The following is a 21,958-nucleotide window of genomic DNA, read 5'->3' on the forward strand; positions in this document are numbered from 1 at the left end:
GATGCCGGTATTTGGTTAGACTCTTTCTCTCCGATTGTTCTGTCTGAGTTATTTTCATTAGTTACTTCATCCAAACCATCAACATGTTTATTAGACCCCATTCCTGCCAGGCTGCTCAAGGAAGTCCTACCATTATTTAATGCTTCAATCTTAAATATGATCAACTTATCTTTGTTAGTTGGCTATGTACCACAGGCTTTTAAGGTGGCAGTAATTAAACCATTACTTAAAAAGCCATCACTTGACCCAGCTATCTTAGCTAATTATAGGCCAATCTCCAACCTTCCTTTTCTCTCAAAGATTCTTGAGAGGGTAGTTGTAAAACAGCTAACTGATCACCTGCAGAGGAATGGTCTATTTGAAGAGTTTCAGTCAGGTTTTAGAATTCATCATAGTACAGAAACAGCATTAGTGAAGGTTACAAATGATCTTCTTATGGCTTCGGACAGTGGACTTATCTCTGTGCTTGTTCTGTTGGACCTCAGTGCTGCTTTTGATACTGTTGACCATAAAATTCTATTACAGAGATTAGAGCATGTCATAGGTATTAAGGGCACTGCGCTGCGGTGGTTTGAATCATATTTGTCTAATAGATTACAGTTTGTTCATGTAAATGGGGAATCTTCTTCACGGACTAAAGTTAATTATGGAGTTCCACAAGGTTCTGTGCTAGGACCAATTTTATTCACTTTATACATGCTTCCCTTAGGCAGTATTATTAGACGGTATTGCTTAAATTTTCATTGTTACGCAGATGATACCCAGCTTTATCTATCCATGAAACCAGAGGACACACACCAATTAGCTAAACTGCAGGATTGTCTTACAGACATAAAGACATGGATGACCTCTAATTTCCTGCTTTTAAACTCAGATAAAACTGAAGTTATTGTACTTGGCCCCACAAATCTTAGAAGCATGGTCTCTAACCAGATCTTTACTCTGGATGGCATTTCCCTGACCTCTAGTAATACTGTGAGAAATCTTGGAGTCATTTTTGATCAGGATATGTCATTCAAAGCGCATATTAAACAAATATGTAGGACTGCCTTTTTGCATTTACGCAATATCTCTAAAATCAGAAAGGTCTTGTCTCAGAGTGATGCTGAAAAACTAATTCATGCATTTATTTCCTCTAGGCTGGACTATTGTAATTCATTATTATCAGGTTGTCCTAAAAGTTCCCTAAAAAGCCTTCAGTTAATTCAAAATGCTGCAGCTAGAGTACTGACGGGGACTAGCAGGAGAGAGCATATCTCACCCGTGTTGGCCTCTCTTCATTGGCTTCCTGTTAATTCTAGAATAGAATTTAAAATTCTTCTTCTTACTTATAAGGTTTTGAATAATCAGGTCCCATCTTATCTTAGGGACCTCGTAGTACCATATTACCCCATTAGAGCGCTTCGCTCTCAGACTGCAGGCTTACTTGTAGTTCCTAGGGTTTGTAAGAGTAGAATGGGAGGCAGAGCCTTCAGCTTTCAGGCTCCTCTCCTGTGGAACCAGCTCCCAATTCAGATCAGGGAGACAGATACCCTCTCTACTTTTAAGATTAGGCTTAAAACTTTCCTTTTCGCTAAGGCTTATAGTTAGGGCTGGATCAGGTGACCCTGGACTATCCCTTGGTTATGCTGCTTTAGACGTAGACTGTGGGGGGGTTCCCATGATGCACTGTTTCTTTCTCTTTTTGCTCTGTATGCATCACTCCGCATTTAATCATTAGTGATCGATCTCTGCCCCCTTCCACAGCATGTCTTTTTCCTGGTTCTTTCCCTCAGCCCCAACCAGTCTCAGCAGAAGACTGCCCCTCCCTGAGCCTGGTTCTGCTGGAGGTTTCTTCCTGTTAAAAGGGAGTTTTTCCTTCCCACTGTAGCCAAGTGCTTGCTCACAGGGGGTCGTTTTGACCGTTGGGGTTTTTCATAATTATTGTATGGCCTTGCCTTACAATATAAAGCGCCTTGGGGCAACTGTTTGTTGTGATTTGGCGCTATATAAAAAAAAGTTGATTGATTGATTGATTGTACATACACACAACAAAATTTGTTCGCTGCATTTAACCAATCCTAATTACAGTTAGACACAGTCAAACCACTAGGAGCAGTGCACAGCCACAGTCCAGCACCTGGTGACCAACTCCAGATGTAGAGATGTTTGTCCCACAGCGCCTTGGACAAGGACAGAGAAAGGAGCAGACCCTCAATAAGCATGTTTTTGATTGCAGGAGGAAACCAGAGTGCCCAGTGGAAACCCACACACACACAAGGAGAACATGCAAACTCCACACAGAAGGACCAGGCATGAAGCAATCCCAAGACCTTCTTGTTGTGAACAACAGTGCTAACCACGAATTCACTGTACTGCCAAAAACACATCCCCAAAGCAGACATCTCCAATGTATATATATTGGCCCACCTCAAATTTGAGTTTGCTTGGGTTTCACCAAGGCCCTTTAGGCCTGCCCAATTCACTGAACAGTGTATTGGTTCTTAGGCCCATGATAACTTAGTTCAAAATTTAACAGATATTAAAAAAATTTGAACGGTATATGAGTGTATTTTGGACATGTTCAAATTTGATAATTAGGTTTTACCAAGGCTCTAATCTGATTTTAATTTTTTATTTTAGTGTTAGATGGTTCCATTTAATATCACCTCCCTAACAAATCAGCTACAAAAAACCCATCAGTATTTGGTTGACATAAATTATGAACATTCCAGTTTTAAATTTTGAAAGCAGAGCTGCCAGGATCCTGTTTACCCCAAATCCCAATGTGGTAGCACGGTTGGGTCAGCAACACAGCTGGTTGTTTTTCTTTCTAAATACAGTATCAGAACAGAAAAGACATGCTTCAGTGAATATCTCAGAATTTATCGACCAAACACTAAGCCCATTGAGTGCCTTGTACTGATTATCACCGGGGACATGCTTAGTACATGTGTGGGCCTTCTTGTTTCTTTTTACCTGTTCACTTCTAGGTGACAATAAAGACTCTTTTACTTGTATTTGTAATGGAGCTTCGTTCTCAGATAATCTAGGTAGTATGACAGACAACTCAGTATCAGCAGCACTTTCTTTGCTTGTTTTTCATGTATTACTTTTCTCAGAGAGAGTGAGGGAATGACTCTGTTGACCAGACAAGCATATCTTTGCGAATCCAGCCCTCAGTCAGAACATATAGTGGAGTCAACATTTTTGAGGGCATGATTGGCAAGAACAAGAAAAGGAAGCACAAACTTTTGAACAGCTCCAAGTTGTGGAAAATGAAATAGGGGTTTTTTGTTTCACTCTGAAGGCTGGAGTCTGATTTCCTGTGTGGCTGTGATTGGGAAAGCAGAGGCACGCACAAGGAGCCTGCTTCTGTATGGAGATGCCAGATGACAGATTTCACTACAAACACAGCCTGCTGCAAAACCCAACGCTGTGTTGGCCCCTGACTGAGCATCAAACATGTCTTTTATGAAAAAATCTTTTGTGTAAACCTGGTTTAGATGGAGACACTTTACAACCCAAAATCACAAAATCTTGGGAGGATATGAGAAATTTTGGGGGGGGGGGGGGGGGGGGGGGGGGTGTAATCCTTATTTACCTTGACTTCTGATTCATTGCAGACAGTTTACCCAAAGATATTTCATATTTTGTCTGGAAGGGTTGCCACGATTAGTTGACTAGTCACGATTACATCAGCTATAAAGATAATTGGTGACTAATTTAATAATCGCCATTGTTTCTTTTTTACGCTTTGTTTTTGTATCAAAATTGCTGCTGTATCTTCCACTGTCTTTCTGTCCTTGACGCACATGCGCAGTAGTGGAAATCCAGGTCAGTTGTGACGTCACCGGAAAAGTTATGCCCAAACAATAGCTCAAATGTTTGGGAGCATTTTAACCAAATTAAAAAGACAGAAGTGTGCAAAGCAAAATCTACAAGACAGAACTTGCCTTCTATGGCAGGACAATGGTGATGCAGGAGCGTCTGAGAAGAAAGAGCGTTGTGGCTGATTCTGATGAACATGGACAGTCGTCTCGGTAAGCTAATTGACTAGTTAGCCACTAAGATTAACATCTGTGGTCACCTATTTACTTATATTGATACCTGTAAATGTTAATGATGATTTAATTAGCCTTAGCACAAATATGTGTTTGCTGTGTTATAACAGCATGTCATGTTTGAATTGGAAATGTGATAACGCTAATGTTTTATTATGCTAGATTACAGTATTAAAAAATATATTCCTCTTCAATGAACGACTTTGTTACCAAGCCAACAACATGCACACCTTGGCAAGCAAATAACAGCTGCATGCTGGTGCATTAAGCCACAATTTACGTATGATCAGATTTGTCGACTAATTGAAAAAATAATCAGTGATTAGTCGATTATCAAAATAATCGTTTGTGGTACCCCTATTGTCTGGTCTGGTATATATCCACTCCTGCATTTAAGGCCCACAACTCATTCCAAAAAACGTTGGGATGGAGCAATTTAGGGCGAATAATGAGGCAATAAATACTAAATAAAAACAAAACCATGATGCTCTTTCAAACAGGTAACGTCAACAGGGGATTCTGACCATGATTTTGTACACAAAAAATGGCTCTTCCCAGAAATTTAGAGCATGATGGGGCTCGATGTCAGGCGTCAGGGGTAGTCTGTGATCTCTGATCTTTCAGATGGCACGGCATCAAGTACCATCATCAATAGCTGATATAACCACATGGGTAAGGGATTACTGTGGGAAGCCTTTGTCAAACAGTACAATACAGAGCTGCTTTCACAAATTGCGCTTAAAACTTTACTGTGCTAAAAAGAAGTCTTATGTTAACCTTGTACAGAAGCAAGGTTGACTCCTCTAGGCTCATAGCCATCTGGGTTGGACCATCACACGATGGAAACATGTATTGTGGTCAGACGAATCGTTATGCCAGATCTTTTTTTTTTTTTCTTCTTTTTTTAGAAATCAATGTTCCTGACCAAAGACTAATAGGACCATCCAGACTTTATCAATAACAAGTCCAAAAGCCAGTGTCTGTCATGGAATGGTGTTATGTCAGTGCCCTTGGCAGAGGTAATTTACACTTCTGTGATAGCAGCATTAATGCAAAAACATACATTAATATTTTCTAGCAACATATGTTGCCTTCAAGATGACATCTTTTCCAGGGACATCTGTGCATTGTTGAACAAGACATGACAAGCCCATTCTGAAACTAAAAAAACAATGACTCTACTATTGCTCACCTTAAGATGTGTTTGCAGAAACTGAACAAAATAATTTCAATTTCAATTTATTAATTTATATAGCGCCAAATCAGGACAAAGTCACCCCAAGGCGCTTCACATAATTCACAACAACACAAATTAATCTAAATTCAAAATTAAAAGCAAGAAAAGCACAGTTAAAAGATAAAACACAGTAGAATAAAAAGAAATTACAAAGCAAACACAAACAGATTAAAAAATTAATGATAAGACAGTCTAAAAAAGTGGGTCTTCAGTCTTGATTTAAAAATCTCCACCGTGTCAGACTGCCGAATAACAGCAGGTAGATCATTCCAAAGAGCCGGACCACGGTAGGAGAAGGCTCTATACCCCACAGACTTTTTGTTCAACCTCGGAACACGCAGAAGCCCTGCACCCTGCGAACGCAAAGGCCTCGCAGGTACGTAGGGCTTAACCAAGTCCGCCAAGTAGGAAGGCGCCAGTCCATGAACAGTTTTATAAACCAACAATAAAACTTTAAAATCCAATCTGGCAGAAACCGGTAGCCAATGAAGGGATGCCAGAATGGGAGTAATGTGGTCAAACCTTCTACATTGTGTCAAAATTCTGGCAGAAGCATTCTACACCAACTGAAGTCCTCGAATGCTAGACTGCGGCAGGTCAGAGAATAAAGCATTACAATAATCCAATCTAGAAGAGACAAATGCGTGAGTCAGAGTCTCAGCATCAGCCATAGACAGGATGGGGCGAATCTTTGCTATATTTCTCAGATGAAAGAAAGCAGTCCTCGTAATGTCCCTAATGTGGAGGTCAAAGGACAATGTAGGATCAAAGATTACCCCAAGGTTCCTCACTTTGTCAGTATGATGTATAACACGTGAACCTAGGCTAAGCGCCAGCTGATCAAATTGGTGCCGATGTCTTGCTGGGCCAAGAACCATCATTTCAGTCTTATCAGAGTTCAAAAGTAGAAAGTTGCTAGACATCCAACTTCTCACTGCTGCAAGACAGTCCTGTAAAGATTTTATGTGGACAGGATTTCCAGCAGCTATCGGCATATACAACTGAGTATCATCAGCATAACAATGAAAAGCAACCCAGAAACGCCGCAAAATGTTCCCAAGGGGTGCCATATACAGGGAAAAAAGCAAGGGACCCAGAACGGATCCCTGCGGAACCCCGAACTTCATGCCCTTAAAGTCAGAGGTAGTGTCATTGCACAAAACACAATGGGAACGACCAGACAGATAAGACGTCAGCCACACAAGAGCAGTTCCAGTAATCCCGAAACAGTTTTCTAGCCTATCAAGTAGAATATGATGATCAACTGTGTCAAACGCAGCACTGAGATCCAACAACACCAATGCTGTAGTAGTATCCGAGTCCATTGCTCGCAGAAGATCATTAACTACTTTAATAAGTGCTGTTTCTGTGGAGTGATGTCTTCTAAAAGCAGACTGCAGTGGCTCAAAAAGGTCATTCTCAGTAAGATAGTCCACAAGCTGCCGTGAAACCACCTTTTCCAGAATTTTAGAGCAGAATGATAGATTTGATATCGGCCTATAATTTTTCAATTCACCAGGATCAAGATTAGATTTCTTGAGTAGTGGTTTAACCACTGCAGATTTAAAACAATTTGGAACAGATCCAGAGTTTAAAGAAAGGTTAACAATTTCCAGCACAGTCGGCCCAAGAATGGGCCAAAGATCCTTAAACAATTTTGTTGGTATAGGATCAGATAAACAAGTTGTGCTTCTAGTAAACATCACGAGTTTCGTCAGCACACCTTGTGAGATACTGTTAAATTCCGTGAATCTAGGTAGCACCTCAGTAGTAGTCCCCAGCTTAGTAGCTGGATACAATGATTCAACCAAAGTATGCTGAGATGTGCTCAACCTAATATCTTCTATTTTCTTTTCGAAATAGTCCAGAAAGTCCTGTGCTGAAAAAGGAGAACGACCAACAGGTGGCTGTCCATGAATAAGAAATGCCACCGTATCAAACAAGAACTTTGAGTTATGCTTGTTTTTGTTGATCAATTCAGAATAATACGCCTGCTTCATAGCCAATAAAGCATGCTTATAATCTAAAATAGCTTCACGCCACGCAAGGTGAAACACCTCTAGTTTGGAACTACGCCATTTCCGTTCCAACCCTCTAGCCTTCTTCCTAAGGTCACGCAAATAACTGTTGAACCAGGGTGTCTGTGCTTTGGGAAGGCGTGGCTTTAATAGAGGAGGCGCAATCTTATCAAGTGTGGTTTTTAGCACTAAATTCAGGCTATCTGCAAGACTGTCTACTGACTGAAATTTCATCAAGCTTGAAGTTAGGATTTCAGGTAGTCTCGCTTCGAGTTCAGTCAAAGTTGAAGGTTTAATTTGTCGCCGCAATGATAGGCAAGGTTGTTGCTCCACTAAACGCGGCAGCGTAATTGTAAACCTAACAAGCGAGTGGTCAGAGACCGCGGATGCAAGAGGCAGGATGTCGATATTTGTGACAGCAAGGCCACGTGCAAGAACCAAATCCAGAGTATTACCACTGATATGCGTTGAACCATGAATGAACTGCCGAAATGCTAGTGCATCCATGATTTCCATAAATGATTTACCGAGGGGACCAGAGAGCTTATTTATATGAATGTTAAAGTCACCAATAATCAAAATGTTGTCAACACTAGTTGAAAGACCAGAGATGAACGTGCCAAATTCATCTAAAAAATCAGAATATGGGCCAGGAGGCCTGTAGACAGTGACAATATAACATAGCTGATTTCCAGTTTTATGACCTTGAGAGTACTTAGCATCATGGGCATAACGGAGAATCAGATGCTCAAATGAATTATATTTCTGACCCCCAACAGTTACTAAAGTAAACCTGGATTTATAAATAAAAGCAACACTTGCCAAACACCAATATACACCAATAATACCTGAAACACTTAATTGTGTAGTATTCTTCATGTCAAAATGTCTTTTAAGTGGTGTGAGAATGAATGGCAACATTTCAAAGTGGTAAATGCTTTAACTTCCACTACTGTTTTTCTTGGGGGGGGTTGCAGCCTGAAATGCAGGAATGGATGTATATTTAAAAATGAAATGATGTTGACCAGAACATCTACAATGAAATAGAAGTCAAAGTAAATTTAAAGCTCATTGTCTTCTTTATTGTATTTGCATTTTCCATATGGTGACAACTTTTTACCACAGGCGTGTGCTTTGATGACACACAGCTTGACCACAGGACTCAGGGGGAGCTGTCATTCTGCGTGGGTGTCAGCTGTGGCAGCTGACTTAGTGTCGAACATTTTGTTCATGTGCATTCATGTGCACGAGAAAATGTCTCACGCTCTGTGCCCAGCAGGGGGTTTTCCATAAAGCCATATGTCAGCTTCTCCCTCCATCTACTGATTTTTTTTTTGTTATCTTGGTGACCCTGAGCTGCTCTGAGCCCCCAACTGACCCAGAAGAGACCTCATTTTATTGACCAGCTCACAGCTCTATACAAGATCCATTACCTAAACCAATTTAGATTTCCAGGTTATTGTTTAAACCGGGACTGCAACAGACAATGATTTCCAATATTGTTTAAGCTTTTAAACATTTCATACAATCAATTGATTGTTTAGGAAGCTATAATGTGGTCAGATTTAGCCAGTATCAATCTATGTTAATCTAGTTGTCAATTGTTTTAGAGCTCTTCCAACCCCTTCATAAATATATATCTGCTTTAGAACGTATTCATGCCATCTTAAAAGCACCAAAACCTTTGTATAGTTTAATTCAATTATAATTACCTGAACTTATAAACCAAATTAAAACCAGATTATAATGTATAGCATTGATTTGGTGCAATTTAGCACCAGTTAATATTCTGGTTTAGTCCAGTTGTCCAGTTGAAAACATGCTTTGAAGAGTTTTTAAGTAGATTAAACCATTGTGGGTCACTGTAGGTTACTTGGATTAGTGGGTTGTTCACTAACTAAAAGGTCTCGGGATTGATGCCCGGTTACTTCTGTCTGTAGGTTGATCTGGTCTACAGCAAGACAACAGCGTGAAGGCAGTGTGCGAAGGTTTGTCAACAAGTTACAAACCTTCTAAATATGACATTTTCCAAAATTAATTCATCATCCTTTGTTAAAATAGTTGTTTGATAATTTTGGCCATTGGTAAATTGAATTTAAACTGTTTATATTGTAAGTGCAATGATCATTTTTTGCTTTGATTAGATTTGAAAGAATAAACAACAGTTCAGCTGTTCTGTCATATACCAGGTGCCATTGTGTCTCTGTCCAAACACTGGCTAATTCAAAAGATGCTCTTAATAGATGGTTCGTCCATACATGCAAGGGTATAATCTTTAAACAATAAGAAAACAATGAAATAAGTTTGGCTCAGAGCTGGTTTCCCTCAAGCAGGTTTTTTTTTTTTTCTTCAAATGCTGTTCTTTTTGACACTGAGCTTCACTGTTTTGATGCTTACTTGACAGTTTGGCTTTCATGTGTGAAGAAAGCCACTCGGAGTGGGTGTTAGCACCATACACAGAGAGAATGCATCCTTTTCATTTCTGCTGCACCTTATTGTGGACATTCTGTAGTGTGCTAGCTGGGGTCAGCATCACATCTGTTTTGAATATTGATTGATTTTTCGTCATTCTGCAATTGTGGCAGTGATTGTGGGTGAAGGCCACTTGCGAGAAAGAATACAATATCTTCTGTTTTGAATTTTATTCAGCCCGCAGTAGTAATAGCAAATCCATTTTAAGGGAGCTGCAGCTCCTTTCTCAATGAAATAATACCAAACAGAAATCCTTGGTGGTGGCGTCTATCTGAAAGTTGTGTGCAGTGAAATACTGCACAGTGTACTGTCTGTGACAGCTGTTCTCTGCAGGAGGAAAGAGGCAGAGTCTGCATAAAAAGAGCTTTACTTTTTTCCAGAGTCCAAGGCCCTCCTTCTGCTGTGAATTTGGTCTTTTATACACGAATTGAATTGACAAATACTGAAGTAATCAAGGGTAGTGTGCAGCAATTGTACAGGATGGTATTTGACCTTCTCATCTTATTAACCTCATGGCAGAATTGAAGCATCTTTGTGAGATGTGTGCTAAAGAATGTCATCACCTTCTTTTACTTCTAATAATATCATTGGGGTGAAATCGGCTTGGGTTTTTAGTAGAGGTGCACCGATCAGGATTTTTTAGGCCGATCACCGATCACTGAAATTTTGATCGGCCGATACCGATCAAGGCCGATACCGATCAAGTACATATTTGGATCATGCCCAAAATAATAATAAATTAATATATAAACAAAAATAAATTAAAGAAATATTACAATTTGAAAACAAATGCACCCGAAGGTGATGACAGCTGCAAATGCGTAATGCTAACTTTTAACTTTGAAAATGCCATAGACATGCTAACGCGTTAGCATCGCTCCCATTTTTAAGTTATAAAATACATCTATCAACTGTTTCAGAAGACCATAACAGGTCAGTTTAACATAGAAAAGGAAAATAATACTCACAGACGTATGCTCTTTAGGGTTTTAGCGGGGGAAAATTAAGCGAAAGAAAAAAGTATAAACGAAGCAAAAGGCTCGAAGCATTGCTTCAATCTGCAAACCACTGGTTCGACTGGTTCAAGGTTCAGAGCAAAGCCGCGCTGCAGAAAAGTTGATCACGGACCCGCTGCAGGGTCTGTAATCAATGTAGAGAAATTATCATTTTCCTGACAAACACACCAAGCGCTCCCTGCGCTACTGCCTGCACTGTTGTGATCGGTCCTTTTGATCAGCGCATTTTGCCGATCACCGATCAAACCGATCAAGGCGTGATCGGCCGATAATGATCGGTGGCCGATCGAGTGGTGCACCTCTAGTTTTTAGGATAAGTAATAACAATTATTGTAGTTCATATTCCTGTGTTTGACTTCATGCTTTCTATTTAAACTACTTTTTCAAGTCACTTACATGTCATATAAATTGGACTGTTTTTATACATTAAGGCTATTTACAACCCCATGCTGTGATTCGGGCGTGAGTGGAAGACGAACCCAGAAGCAGGGAGCAGAGAGCAAGTTAGAACATGGATTTATTACCAAGAGTGATTACAGAAGAGTATTTCAGGATGTGCAAGTCTGCCTAGCCGTGTGGGGACCGGCCCGCTCAGCGGTGGAACTAGGGGAACTGCAGCCCAGATGACTTCAGTCCCGGCGGATGGATCCAGAGCCAGGTGGCCGCCTGCAAGCTGCCAACGCCGTCTGGAGGAGACACACAGGTGAGTGAGTGCTGAACAGAATTAGTTCTTCCAGAAAGTAATCACAGTCAATATACAACAGATTGTCTTAGCTGTGTCCTGAGTGCTGGAGAGAGCTGAAGCTGAGAAAAAGGCTGCGACAAAAAACGCAGAGCTAGTGAAAAATCTCTGCAGGTCAATGAAAGCTAATCAGAAGCTTAGAAGCTTAGAATATACCAGAATTATACTGTGTAGGAATGCACATGAAAGGACCAGTTACCGTGGAAGGTTAGCTGAGTTTCTGGCGAGGATGGAATGAAGAGCCGGGTTTCATATGTAGGTGCTGATGGGAAGTGGAACAGATGTGTCAGTCAGCTTGAGGCGCGCCACCTGTGCAGAGAAGAGAGAGAGAGAGCAGCAGGAACAGAGCAGACAGCCCACAACAGTACGCCCCCCCCCCCCCCCCCCCCCCCCCCCCCAATGGGAGCCTCCAGGCGACCTACCAGGGCGATCAGGATGGTCCCGGTAGAAGTCCCGGATGAGAGAAGGGTCCAGGATTAGCCCCCGCTTGACCCAGGATCATTCTTCAGGGCCATAACCCTCCCAGTCCACCAGGTACTGGAATTCCCATCCCCGACGGCGCACATCCAAGAGCTTCCGGACGGTCCAGGCCGGGTGACCGTCCACCATCTGGGCAGGGGGTGGTGGCGGAGCTGGAGGGCACAAGGGACTGGAATGGACAGGTTTCAGTTGAGAAACATGGAAGACCGGGTGGGTCTGAAGAGAGCGAGGTAACTGGAGCCGGACGGTTACCAGATTTACCACCCGGACAATGACAAAAGGTCCAATATATCGGAGAGCCAGTTTCGGCGAGTCCGTCTGAAGGGGAATGTCCCGTGAAGAGAGCCACAACTCCTGCCCTGGTTGATAGTCTGGGGCGGGGGACCGGTGCTTGTCCGCATGGCCCTGCATCCAGGTCCTGGTCTTCAGCAGGGCAGAGCAGGCAGTTTTCCACACCCGACGGCACCTCCTGAGGTGGAGCTGCACTGATGGAACAGAGATCTTGGTCTCCTGTGATGGGAATAGAGGGGGTTCATAGCCTAGGGAGGCTTCAAATGGTGAGAGTCCAGTGGCAGAGGAAACTTGAGAGTTGTGGGCATACTCCACCCAGGGCAGGTGTAGGCTTCAGTCCATCGGATGGGTGGCGGAGCCACACTGTAGGGTGGTCTCAAGGTCTTGATTGGCCCACTCCGCCTGCCCGTTGGTCTGGGGATGAAATCCGGATGACAGGCTGACCTAGGCCCCGAGAGCAGCACAGAAGCTATGCCAGACTTGCGAGGTGAACTGAGGCCCTCGGTCAGATACGATGTCCAGGGGTATGCCATGCAGCCAGACGACGTGGAGGACTAGAAGGTGGTCTCCTGGGCGGTTGGTATCTTCAGAAGGGGCACGAAGTGGGCTGCCTTGGAGAACCGATGCACAATTGTCAGGACGACTGTGTTACCCTGGGATGGAGGAAGTCCGGTGATGAAGTCCATCCCGATATGTGGCCATGGGCGGCCAGGAATCGGGAGCGGTTGCAGGAGTCCAGCGGGAGGTTGGTGGGAGGTCTTCCCTTGGGCACAGACCGAGCAGGCTTGGACAAACTCCCACACATCGGCTTGTGCTGTGGGCCACCAGAAGCAACGGCGGAGGAGCTCCAGGGTACGGGTAACCCTGGGATGGCAAGATAGCTTGGAAGAGTGGCAAAACTGGAGGACTTGAGAACAGGCCTCAGGTGGAACAAAACACAGACCGGGCGGCCCTCCCCCAGGGTCTGGATGGCGGGTGAGGGCTTCCTGGACGGCTCGCTTGACATCCCAGGTCAGCGCACCCACAACCATGGATCGGGGCAGGATGGTCTCAGGTGGATCCTTGGTCGATGAAAACTGGCGGGACAGAGCATCCGGTTTGGTATTCTTACTTCCTGGATGGTAGGAGATAGTGAAGTTAAATCTTCTAAAGAATAAGGACCCCCTGGCTTGCCGGGTGTTCAGTCGTTTGGCAGACTGGATGTACTCTAGATTGTGGTGGTCTGTCCAAATGATAAACGGGACTGTGGTCCCCTCCAGCCAATGTCTCCACTGGGCTAGCGCCTCTTTACCTGCCAGGAGTTTCCAGTTACCCACATCATAGTTCAGTGGGGGTCAGACACCACGTGAAATAGGCGCACGGGTGTACTCGATTGTCCTTCTCTGACCTTTGAGATAGCACAGCTCCTAGCCCAGAGTCCGAAGTATCTACCTGTACTATGAGCTGATGAACCATGTCCGGTTGGGTGAGGACAGGTGTTGTGGCAAATCGTTCTTTTAGTATGGAAAAGGCAGTGTCAGCTTGGGGTGTCCACTGAAACACGGTTTTAGAGGATGTGAGTGCGGTGAGAGGAGTTGCAATCTGACTAAACCCGCGAATGAAGCATCGGTAGAAGTTCGCGATGCCGAGGAATTGCTGTAACTGTTTTACAGAAGATGGTACTGGCCAATCCACTACTGCTTTGACCTTGGCCGGGTCTGGTTTGACTTGATTGTGGGAAATTATGAATCCCAAAAAAGATACAGTGTTGAGGTTGAACCTGCATTTTTTGGCCTTGACAAACAACTGATTGTACAACAGCCGTTGGAGAACAAGATGAACGTGTTTAATGTGAGCTTGAGGGTTTGGTGAGAAGATCAGGAATATCATCTAAGTAGACCAGTGGTGTCCAAACTATTCCAGAAAGGGCAGAGAGGGTGCAGGTTTTCTTTGCACCCACTAGGACATTCTGAGTACCTGGTCATGCCCTTCGGTCTTACTAATGCACCGGCCACGCTTCAGGCGCTAGTCAAAGATGTCCTGCGTGTCTTTCTGAATCGGTTTGTTTTGGGCTACTTCAGTGGTGTCCAAACTATTCCAGAAAGGGCCGAGAGGGTGCAGGTTTTCTTTGCAGCCACTGATTCCAGCAGGTGATTTCACTGATGAACTCATCCCACCTGTTCAAAGGGATGTTAATCAATGAAATCACCTGCTGGAGTCAGTGGCTGCAAAGAAAACCTGCACCCTCTCGGCCCTTTCTGGAATAGTTTGGACACCACTGAAGTAGACCAAAACAAACCGATTCAGAAAGACATGCAGGACATCTTTGACTAGCGCCTGAAGCGTGGCCGGTGCATTAGTAAGACCGAAGGGCATGACCAGGTACTCAGAATGTCCTAGTGGGGTGTTGAAGGCTGTTTTCCACTCGTCCCCATCCCAGACATGCACCAGGTGGTAGGTGTTGCGGAGGTCTAATTTGGTGAATACAGTCGCCCCATGCAAGGAACTAAACGCCGATGCAAGAAAGGGTAATGGGTACCGGTTGCGGACCGTTATGGCATTTAGCCCCCGGAAATCGATGCAGGGGCAAAGGGAACTGTCCTTCTTTCCAACATAAAAGAAGCCTGCCCCCAGGGGAGACGAAGAGGGCCGGATCAACCCAGCCGCCAAGGACCGAAGGCAGTATCACTACCAAAGCAAAGCTTGGCCCGGATTTGAGAGCGACTGGATCCCATACCTGTGAATTTAGCTTGGCTCACCTGCAGCCTGCACCCTGCGGGTGAGCGTTGGCTTTTGGCTGAACAGGGCAGGTGCTAAGGCTATGCTCCTTAGCACTACAATACAAACACTCCACAGCCCCCAGTCTCCATCGATGTTCCTCGGGGGAAATTTGGCCCTGCCGAACTGCATAGGCTCACCAGCAGGGGGGAGCTGGCATGTCAGAGGAGGAATCAATGGAGCTTGGAAAAGGCGGTCCTGGAGTATGGCGAGAGGCGGCGCGAACAGAAAGGTCCGGTCAGCTCGACGGCCCTTGTCTTGACGGCGCTCTCTCATGCGGTTATCCAGCCGGATAATTAGTGTAATAAGCGCGTCTGGATCCTGGACTGACAGCTCGTCTTTCAGAGCATCATTTAAACCATTTAGAAACATGCTTCATAACACTGCATTGTTCCAGTCGGGCTCCGCAGCCAGTATACGGAAGTCCACCACGAACTCCGCAGCGCTACGCTGGCCCTGTTTAAAAGTGTGAGCAACCGTTGGAAAGTGGAGTCCCTTCGGGATGGATGGTCGAATATCAAATGGAACTCCTTTGAAAACGCCGCAAACGAACTAAGGAGCGGGGAGTCATTGCTCCAGAGCACAGTTGCCCAGGAGCGCGTCTCCCCAGAGTAGATTGATGATGTCCATAGCTTGCTGTAGCTTTCTGAGGAACTCGCCATAGATGTTTAGTGCCTGCTTCATTCTATTTGCCCCCGCTGGGTCGTGAGTGGAAGACGAACCCAGAAGCAGGGAGCAGAGAGCAAGATGTTAGAATACAGATTTATTACCAAGAGTGATTACAGAAGAGTATTTCAGGATGTGCAAGTCTGCCTAGCCGTGTGGAGACCGGCCCGCTCAGTGGTGGAACAAGGGGAACTACAGCCCAGATGACTTCAGTCCCAGTGGATGGATCTGGAGCCAGGTGGCCGCCTGCAAGCTGTCGATGCTGTCTGGAGGAGACACACAGGTGACTGAGTGCTGAGCAGAATTAGTTCTTCCAGAAAGTAATCACAGTCAATATGCAACAGATTGCCTTAGCTGAGTCCTGAGTGCTGGAGAAAGCTGAAGCTGAGAAAAAGGATGCGGCAAAAAAAAAAAAAAAAAAAAAAAACGCAGAGCTAGTGAAAAATCTCTGACAGATTGCAGGTCAGTGAAAGCTAATCAGAAGCTTACAAGCTTAGATTACACCAGAATTATACTGTGTAGGACACACACGAAAAGGCCAGTTACCGTGGAAGGTTAGCTAAGTTTCTGGCGAGGATGGAATGAAGAGCCGGGGTTCATATATGCAGGTGCTGATGGGATGTGGAACAGGTGTGTCGATCAGCTTGAGGCGCGCCACCTGTGCAGAGAAGAGAGACAGAAAGCAGCAGCTTCAGGAACAGAGCAGGCAGCCCACAACACCCCAATTCCAATGAAGTTGGGACACTGTGTGAAATGTAAATAAAAACAGAATACAGTGATTTGCAGATCTGCAGTCTATATTCAATTGAATACACCTCCAAGACAAGATATTTAATGTTCAAACTGATAGACCTTTTTGTTTTTGTGCAAATATTTGCTTATTTTGAAATGGATGCCTCCAACACATTTCAAAAAAGCTGGGACAGGGGCATCAAAAGACTGGGAATGTTGATGAATGCTCAAAGAACACCTGTTTGGAACATTTCACAGGTGAACAGGTTAATTGGAAACAGGTGAGTATCATGATTAGGTATAAAAGGAGCATCCCAAAAAGGCTCAGCTGTTTACAAGCAAAGATGGGGCAAACAGTACAATGTTTCTCAATGTTCAATTGCAAGGAATTTAGTGATTTCATCATCTACAGTTCACAATATAATCAGAAGATTCAGAGAATCTGGAGAACTTACTACACGTAAGCGGCAAGGCCGAAGACCAGCATTGAATACCCGTGACCTTCGATCCCTCAGGCGGCACTGAATTACAAAACCGACATCATTGTGTAAAGCAGGGGTATTCATCTCCAGTCCTTGATGGGCCAGTGTCCTGCACCTTTTACATGTGTCCGTGGTCCAACACACCTGAATCAAATGGCTGAATTACCTCCTCAGCATGCAGTCAAGTTGTCCAGAGTGCAGCTAATGGCCTCATTAATTGACTCAGGTGTGTTGAAGCAGAGACACATCTAAAAGTTGCAGGACACCGGCCCTCGAGGACTGGAGTTGAATACCCCTGGTGTAAAGGATCTTACTGCATGGGCTCAGGAACACTTCAGAAAACCATTGTCAGTTAACACAGTTTGTCGCTACATCTACAAGTGCAAGTTAAAACTCTACCATGCAAAGCAAAAGCCATACATCAACAACATCCAGAAATGTCACCATCTTCTCTGTGCCCAAGCTCATTTGAAATGGACAGATGCAAAGTGGAAAAGTGTGCTGTGGTCTGATGAGTCCACATTTCAAATTGCTTTTGGAAATCATGGATGTCGTGTCCTCCGGACACAAGAGGAAAAAGACCATCCAGATTGTTACCAGCGCAAAGTTCAAAAGCCAGCATTTGTGATGGTATGGGGGGTGAGTTAGTGCCCATGACATGGGCAACTTACACGACTGTAATGGCACCATTAGTGCTGAAAGGTACATCCAGGTTTTGGAGCAACACATGCTGCCATCCAAGCAACATCTTTTTCAGGGACATCACTGCTTATTTAAGCAAGACAATGCCAAGCCACATTCTGCACGTGTTACAACAGCGTGGCTTCATCGTAAAAGAGTGTGGGTACTAGACTGGCCTGCCTGCAGTCCAGACCTGTCACCCATTGAAAATGTGTGGCACATTATGAAACGCAAAATATGGCAACGGAGACCTCGGACTATTGAACAACTGAATTCGTACATCAAGCAAGAATGGGAAAAAATTCCACCTAAAAAGCTTCAACAATTAGTGTCCTCAGTTCCCAAACGCTTATTGGGTGTTGTTAGAAGGAAAGGTGATGTAACACAGTGGTAAATGTACCACTGTCCCAGCTTTTTTTGAAACGTGTTGCAGGCATCCATTTCAAAATGAGCAAATATTTGCACAAAAACAATGAAGTTTATCAGTTTGAACATTAAATATCTTGTCTTTGTGGTGTATTAAATTGAATATAGGAGCATTTGCAAATTATTGTATTCTGTTTTTATTTACATTTTACACAATGTCCCAACATAATTGGAATTGGGGTTCTATCTGTCTGTCACTCTATGTAGAATTCCATACATTTTGTAAATATATCTCAAGAAAATATGGCAGGTTTAGATTCAGGGTCTAGACTTTTACATGTGTGCCATATGATGGAGAGACACAGTGATTGCTATGATAAAAAGGAGTGCCTCAAAATTTGAGTAATTTCAATTTCAATTTATTTTCATTTATATAGCGCCAAATTACAACAGAGTTGCCTCAAGACGCTTCACAAGTAATGTCTAACCTTACTGACCCCCAGAGCAACAGTGGTAAGGAAAAACTCCCTCTGAGGAAGAAACCTCAAGAAGACCAGACTCAAAGGGGTGACCCTCTGCTTGGGCCATGCGACAGACATAAATTACAGAACAATTCACAAAACAAACATACAGGAAATGCTGTTGGTGCACAGGACAGGAGGGTCGCCAGCACAAATACAACTCCCATCTCTGGATGGATCTGCACCTTAAGCAGAGAGGAAAAAACAGAATCAGGCATCAGAAAGACAAGAAATACTGTATAATTTGTCAGCATTAAACACCAAGAAAAACAGAAGAAATAATAAGGTGATCGCCGGCCACTAGCCCTAAGCTTCACTAAAAGACACAGAATTTAGGTAAAGTTGAGGCCACGGTACGCTCCGTTTCCTAATAAAATGAATTAAAAGAGTAAAAAGCATAATAACATGCTATGCCAGTATGCCAGCCATACGAAAGGGAAGATAAGTGCCTCTTAAGTCTGGACTTGAAAGTCTCCACAGAATCTGACTGTTTTATTGCCACAGGAAGCTCATTCCACAGGACAGGGGCATGATAAGAGAAAGCTCTATGACTTGCAGACTTCTTATTCACCCTAGGGAGACAGTGTAGTCCTGCACCCTGTGAACGCAAAGTCCAGGCCTATACGTAAGGTTTAATTGGGTCAGCTTGGTAGGGAGGTGCCAGTCTGTGAACAGTTTTATAGACTAGTAGCAGAACCTTAAAATCTGATCTCACTGGGACAGGAAGCCAGTGAAGGGATGCCAAAATGGGTGTAATGTGGTCAAACTTTCTGCTTCGTGTCAAAAGTCTGACTGCAGCATTTTGAACCAGTTGGAGAGCCCTAATGCTAGACTGCGGTAAACCAGAAAATAGAACATTGCAGTAGTCCAGTCTAGAAGAGATAAACGCATGGATCAGGGTCTCAGCATCAGCCATAGACAGGATGGGACGAATCTTCGTTATATTTCGCAGGTGGAAGAAAACAGTCCTTGTAATACTGTATTTCTAATGTGGAGGTCAAAAGACAATGTAGGATCAAAAATTACCCCAAGGTTCCTCACTTTGTCAGTGTGATGTATGACACACGAGCCGAGGCTGAGCGTTAACTGGTCAAATTGATGCCGATGTCTCACTGGACCAAGAACCATCATTTCAGTCTTATCAGAGTTTAAAAGTAGGAAGTTTCTAGACATCCAACTTCTCACTGTTCAGTTGACCAGCAACTGAACAGAAGTTATGATGCAAACGTCCTGGTGATAAATGCAGTAGAGCCATTAAACAAGTCTCAGTCAGCCAAGAAATGTGATGTGAGAGCATAAGATTGGAAGACTGTGAGACCAAAAGGATGTCTTAAAAATGCTTGTTAGAAAAACTAATTTTGGTCCTAAAAACAGTAGTACATCAGTATGTGGTTGAAACAAGAAGGCACTACCCATAAAAAATGTGCTTTTACTAGTACTATTTTCAGCTACTTCAGAATTTTCATAGAAAGCAGGTCTTCATAAAACAGAAGAGGTGGTCTCTTATAATCCAAGTCGCTGTATAATCAGAACAGTGTGTGTGTGTGTGTGTGTGTGTGTGTGTGTGTGTGTGTGTGTGTGTGTGTATATATACATACCTTGACATCCATAGTTCAAGTGGAGTTTCATCACAACTACACAACAACACTGTACTTCAACAGTGCAACTTTTGCTGGCACTGCAGGGCCGTGCTCTGTTGTAACTTACTCAGAAACCCAAGAAGAAATACCAGTATGTTTTCTGCTACACGGGCTGTCACTCATCAGACAAACACTTCAAACCCTCACCAACTCTAACAGAAATATAGAAATTGTTGTGCATACATGTGCCAAATTATATTTGTTTTTGGCTAGTTCTTGCTTCTCTTTGATATCATAGGTAATGGTGTGATTGCATCACTCTGAAGCTGTCTGGTTTCTTTCAGAAACTGTCTGCAAACAACCCAAGCAAGCAGTCCCAAATGTGATGCGTTTACCCTCAGAAAAAAACGTGAATGAAGTTGCAATGTAGAGAGAGCGAGAGGAAGAGAAAGAGACTACCACACAATTAGCACTGTAACATTTTGACAGATGCACCATGTTCTTTTTAAATGTTGAATCCAGGAGGTTCATGAGCAGTGGTCCTCGGGCCTGTCCTGAGGACCCTCTAACCTACACATTTTCCATCTCTCTCTGCTCTACTACAAGCTGATTAGCTGATTCAGGAAAAGGCAACAGTGTCTGCGAGAGCAGCAGCTAAAGGAGAAGCCAACAATGTTAGCAAAGGATCGAAACACAGAAAACAAACATACTGCATAGGAAGTCTAATACATGCAGGCTAAACTCCAGTGGAGGTCGGCAACTAGAGATCAAACATAAGCAATTAACATGAGAAAGCAGTATACGAATGAGTCAATCTGACACTGGAGTGAAGGATTTGTGCCAGTTAAATATCGTGTAACTCAACTGACCAGGAAATGAGCATGCAAGTGAAACCTAAAACCAGAGTGCCCAGGAAGTAAAGCCAACAACTTGCACTAGCGGCAGAACTGTCAAAATTAAAGCATGAAAAATAAAACAGAGAATACACTGCAGGTAAAACTTTGTTCACACTTTACCCATTCAGTTGATTGGGTACAGTGTGTCCAAGCATTTGACTGGTACTGTATATTACTCGGAGACCAACAACACAGATTTCACTAGGAATACAAACCAGAAGATAAGTACTATAATATGGATGAGAGAAAGTAGTGTTGCAGTACTCAATATTCTGAAAGGTTAGAATATAATTAATAATTTGATTTTATATGATAAAATCAAACCCCGGCCACATATCTTTCCTTTACCCTTGTCGCACCAGTGGGACAATTCCTGTTTAAAAAAAAATAAAATCTGTAGGACAAGTTTATTGACAAATTCATGGTAGGACATGTTGTTCTGATTTAAAATATTGCAGCACCATATATAAATATTTGGCTTGGGTCATAAATGACCTTATTCTGTCATTTGAAGGCATTTTTCACTTTTTTGATGGTGATTGTATTATCTCACAGTATTGCAAATTTTGCACTGTTATGACCCTTTTAATAATTATATTTTTTGGTAAAAGTGTGTCACTGTGTTAATGAGTTGGCAGTGCAAAAAAATCCACTGGTTTAATTCAGCCATTTCCATGAACTCATATGCGTAGTTGTAAGGAGGGCCAGATCTTCTGGTCCTCACTGCCTTACCTTGGACCACCCTTGCTGCTCCATCCTTATCTCCTTGCATGGGCAGGGGGCATTCATCAGATGTACATGCCCGTGTCTGCTGGTGCACTCCCCAGTCTTCCTGTGATGCCTTCCTCTGCGTATCACCTGTACTTGTCTCTGATAATGGGGACAGTCAGCTCTCGCAGTGCCCAGCTCGCTGCCTCTGCACTGGCCCAAGAGTGCCACGAGCCCCCGGGCAGTCACGTGTCCACCTGTCTCGGCTGT

This window comes from Thalassophryne amazonica, chromosome 5 (genome assembly GCF_902500255.1).
Source record: "Thalassophryne amazonica chromosome 5, fThaAma1.1, whole genome shotgun sequence".
Taxonomy (NCBI): Eukaryota; Metazoa; Chordata; class Actinopteri; order Batrachoidiformes; family Batrachoididae; genus Thalassophryne; species Thalassophryne amazonica.